Here is a 5,486-nt window from a genome sequence, read left to right on the forward strand (position 1 = left end):
CGTTATGCGTTATGCGTTATGCGTTATGCGTTATGCGTTATGCGTTATGCGTTATGCGTTATGCTTTATGCGTTATGCGTTATGCGTTATGCGTTATGCGTTATGCGTTATGCGTTATGCGTTATGCGTTATGCGTTATGCGTTATGCGTTATGCGTTATGCGTTATGCGTTATGCGTTATGCGTTATGCGTTATGCGTTATGCGTTATGCGTTAAGCGTAATGCGTTATGCGTTATGCGTTATGCGTTATGCGTTATGCGTTATGCGTTATGCGTTATGCGTTATGCGTTAAGCGTAATGCGTTATGCGTTATGCGTTATGCGTTATGCGTTATGCGTTATGCGTTATGCGTTATGCGTTATGCGTTATGCGTTAAGCGTAATGCGTTATGCGTTATGCGTTATGCGTTATGCGTTATGCGTTATGCGTTATGCGTTATGCGTTATGCGTTATGCGTTATGCGTTATGCGTTATGCGTTATGCGTTATGCGTTATGCGTTATGCGTTATGCGTTATGCGTTATGCGTTATGCGTTATCGGCTTTGCGTTATGCGTTATGCGATATGCGCTATGTGATATGCGTTATGCGTTATGCATTATCGGCTTTGCGTTATGCGTTATGGGTTATGCGTTATCCGTTATGGATTATGCGTTATGCATTATGCGTAATGCGGTATGGGTTATGCGTTGTGCGTTATCCGTTATCCGTTATGCGTTATGCGTTAAGCGTAATGCGTTATGCGTTATGCGTTATGCGTTATGCGTTATGCGTTATGCGTTATGCGTTATGCGTTATGCGTTATGCGTTATGCGTTATGCGTTATGCGTTATGCGTTATGCGTTATGCGTTATGCGTTATGCGTTATGCGTTATGCGTTATGCGTTATGCGTTATGCGTTATGCGTTATGCGTTATGCGTTATGCGTTATGCGTTATGCGTTATGCGTTATGCGTTATGCGTTATGCGTTATGCGTTATGCGTTATGCGTTATGCGTTATGCGTTATGCGTTATGCGTTATGCGTTATGCGTTATGCGTTATGCGTTATGCGTTATGCGTTATGCGTTATGCGTTATGCGTTATGCGTTATGCGTTATGCGTTATGCGTTATGCGTTATGCGTTATGCGTTATGCGTTATGCGTTATGCGTTATGCGTTATGCGTTATGAGTTATGAGTTATGCGTTATGCGTTATGCGTTATGCGTTATGCGTTATGCGTTATGCGTTATGCGTTTTGCGTTATGCGTTATGCGTTATGCGTTATGCGTTATGCGTTATGCGTTATGCGTTATGCGTTATGAGTTATGCGTTATTCGTTATGCGGTATGCGTAATGCGATATGCGTTATGCGTTTTGCGTTATGCGTTATGCGTTATCGGCTTTGCGTTATGCGTCATGCGTTATGGGTTATGCGTTATCCGTTATGGATTATGCGTTATGCGTTATGCGTTATGCGTTATGCGTTATCGGCTTTGCGTTATGCGTCATGCGTTATGGGTTATGCGTTATCTGTTATGGATTATGCGTTATGCATTATGCGTTATGCGTTATGCGTTTTGCGTTATGCGTTATGCGTTATGCGTTATGCGTTATGCGTTATGCGTTATGCGTTATGCGTTATGCGTTATGCGTTATGCGTTAAGCGTAATGGGTTATGCGTTATGCGTTATGCGCTATGCGTTATGCGTTATGCGTTATGCGTTATGCGTTATGCGTTATGCGTTATGCGTTATGCGTTATGCGTTATGCGTTATGCGTTATGCGTTATGCGTTATGCGTTATGCGTTATGCGTTATGCGTTATGCGTTATGCGTTATGCGTTAAGCGTAATGCGTTATGCGTTATGCGTTATGCGTTATGCGTAATGCGTTATGCGTTATGCGTTATGCGTTATGCGTTATGCGTTATGCGTTATGCGTTATGCGTTATGCGTTATGCGTTATGCGTTATGCGTTATGCGTTATCGGCTTTGCGTTATGCGTTATGCGATATGCGCTATGTGATATGCGTTATGCGTTATGCATTATCGGCTTTGCGTTATGCGTTATGGGTTATGCGTTATCCGTTATGGATTATGCGTTATGCATTATGCGTAATGCGGTATGGGTTATGCGTTGTGCGTTATCCGTTATCCGTTATGCGTTATGCGTTAAGCGTAATGCGTTATGCGTTATGCGTTATGCGTTATGCGTTATGCGTTATGCGTTATGCGTTATGCGTTATGCGTTATGCGTTATGCGTTATGCGTTATGAGTTATGCGTTATTCGTTATGCGGTATGCGTAATGCGATATGCGTTATGCGTTTTGCGTTATGCGTTATGCGTTATCGGCTTTGCGTTATGCGTCATGCGTTATGGGTTATGCGTTATCCGTTATGGATTATGCGTAATGCATTATGCGTTATGGGTTATGCGTCATGCGTTATGCGTTATGCGATATGCGTTATGCGTTATGCGTTATGCGTTATGTGTTATGCGTTATGCGTTATGCGTTATGCGTGATGCGTTATGCGTTATGCGTTATGCGTTATGCGTTTGCGTTATGCGTTATGCGTTATGCGTTATGCGTTATGCGTTATGCGTTATGCGTTATGCGTTATGCGTTATGCGTTATGCGTTATGCGTTATGCGTTATGCGTTATGCGTTATGCGTTATGCGTTATGCGTTATGCGTTATGCGTTATGCGTTATGCGTTATGCGTTATGCGTTATGCGTTATGCGTTATGCGTTATGCGTTATGCGTTATGCGTTATGCGTTATGCGTTATGCGTTAAGCGTAAGGTATGCGTTATGCGTAATGCGTTATGCGTTATGCGTTATGCGTTATGCGTTATTCGTTATGCGTTATGCGTTATGCGTTATGCGTTATGCGTTAAGCGTAATGCGTTATGCGTTATGCGTTATGCGTTATGCGTTATGCGTTATGCGTTATGCGTTATGCGTTATGCGTTATGCGTTATGCGTTATGCGTTATGCGTTATGCGTTATGCGTTATGCGTTATGCGTTATGCGTTATGCGTTATGCGTTATGCGTTATGCGTTATGCGTTATGCGTTATGCGTTATGCGTTAAGCGTAATGCGTTATGCGTTATGCGTTATGCGTTATGCGTTATGCGTTATGCGTTATGCGTTATGCGTTATGCGTTAAGCGTAATGCGTTATGCGTTATGCGTTATGCGTTATTGCGTTATGCGTTATGCGTTATGCGTTATGCGTTATGCGTTATGCGTTATGCGTTATGCGTTATGCGTTATGCGTTATGCGTTATGCGTTATGCGTTATGCGTTATGCGTTATGCGTTATGCGTTATGTGTTATGCGTTATGCGTTATGCGTTATGCGTTATGCGTTATGCGTTATGCGTTATGCGTTATGCGTTATCGGCTTTGCGTTATGCGTTATGCGTTATGCGTTATGCGTTATGCGTTATGCGTTATGCGTTATGCGTTATGCGTTATGCGTTATGCGTTATGCGTTATGCGTTATGCGTTATGCGTTATGCGTTATGCGTTATGCGTTATGCGTTATGCGTTAAGCGTAATGCGTTATGCGTAATGCGTTATGCGTTATGCGTTATGCGTTATGCGTTATGCGTTATGCGTTATGCGTTATGCGTTATGCGTTATGCGTTATGCGTTATGCGTTATGCGTTATGCGTTATGCGTTATGCGTTATGCGTTATGCGTTATGCGTTAAGCGTAATGCGTTATGCGTTATGCGTTATGCGTTATGCGTTATGCGTTATGCGTTATGCGTTATGCGTTATGCGTTAAGCGTAATGCGTTATGCGTTATGCGTTATGCGTTATGCGTCATGCGTTATGCGTTATGCGTTATGCGTTATGCGTTATGCGTTATGCGTTATCGGCTTTGCGTTATGCGTTATGCGATATGCGCTATGTGATATGCGTTATGCGTTATGCATTATCGGCTTTGCGTTATGCGTTATGGGTTATGCGTTATCCGTTATGGATTATGCGTTATGCATTATGCGTAATGCAATATGGGTTATGCGTTGTGCGTTATCCGTTATCCGTTATGCGTTATGCGTTATGCGTTATGCGTTATGCGTTATGCGTTATCGGCTTTGCGTTATGCGTCATGCGTTATGGGTTATGCGTTATCTGTTATGGATTATGCGTTATGCATTATGCGTTATGCGTTATGCGTTTTGCGTTATGCGTTATGCGTTATGCGTTATGCGTTATGCGTTATGCGTTATGCGTTATGCGTTATGCGTTATGCGTTATGCGTTATGCGTTATGCGTTATGCGTTATGCGTTATGCGTTATGCGTTATGCGTTAAGCGTAATGCGTTATGCGTTATGCGTTATGCGTTATGCGTTATGCGTTATGCGTTATGCGTTATGCGTTATGCGTTATGCGTTATGCGTTATGCGTTATGCGTTATGCGTTATGCGTTATGCGTTATGCGTTATGCGTTATGCGTTATGCGTTATGCGTTATGCGTTATCGGCTTTGCGTTATGCGTTATGCGATATGCGCTATGTGATATGCGTTATGCGTTATGCATTATCGGCTTTGCGTTATGCGTTATGGGTTATGCGTTATCCGTTATGGATTATGCGTTATGCATTATGCGTAATGCGGTATGGGTTATGCGTTGTGCGTTATCCGTTATCCGTTATGCGTTATGCGTTATGCGTTATGCGTTATGCGTTATCGGCTTTGCGTTATGCGTCATGCGTTATGGGTTATGCGTTATCCGTTATGGATTATGCGTTATGCATTATGCGTTATGCGTTATGCGTTTTGCGTTATGCGTTATGCGTTATGCGTTATGCGTTATGCGTTATGCGTTATGCGTTATGCGTTATGCGTTATGCGTTATGCGTTATGCGTTAAGCGTAATGCGTTATGCGTTATGCGTTATGCGTTATGCGTTATGCGTTATGCGTTATGCGTTATGCGTTATGCGTTATGCGTTATGCGTTATGCGTTATGCGTTATGCGTTATGCGATATGCGTTATGCGTTATGCGTTATGCGTTATGCGTTATGCGTTATGCGTTATGCGTTATGCGTTATGCGTTATGCGTTATGCGTTATGCGTTATGCGTTATGCGTTATGCGTTATGCGTTATGCGTTATGCGTTATGCGTTATGCGTTATGCGTTATGCGTTATGCGTTATGCGTTATGCGTTAAGCGTAATGCGTTATGCGTTATGCGTTATGCGTTATGCGTTATGCGTTATGCGTTATGCGTTAAGCGTAATGCGTTATGCGTTATGCGTTATGCGTTATGCGTTATGCGTTATGCGTTATGCGTTATGCGTTATGCGTTATGCGTTATGCGTTATGCGTTATGCGTTATGCGTTATGCGTTATGCGTTATGCGTTATGCGTTATGCGTTATGCGTTATGCGTTATGCGTTATGCGTTATGCGTTATGCGTTATGCGTTATGCGTTATGCGTTATGCGTTATGCGTTATGCGTTATGCGTTATGCGTTATGCGTTATGC

Source organism: Lasioglossum baleicum, unplaced genomic scaffold, assembly GCF_051020765.1.
Source record: "Lasioglossum baleicum unplaced genomic scaffold, iyLasBale1 scaffold0059, whole genome shotgun sequence".
Classification (NCBI taxonomy): Eukaryota; Metazoa; Arthropoda; class Insecta; order Hymenoptera; family Halictidae; genus Lasioglossum; species Lasioglossum baleicum.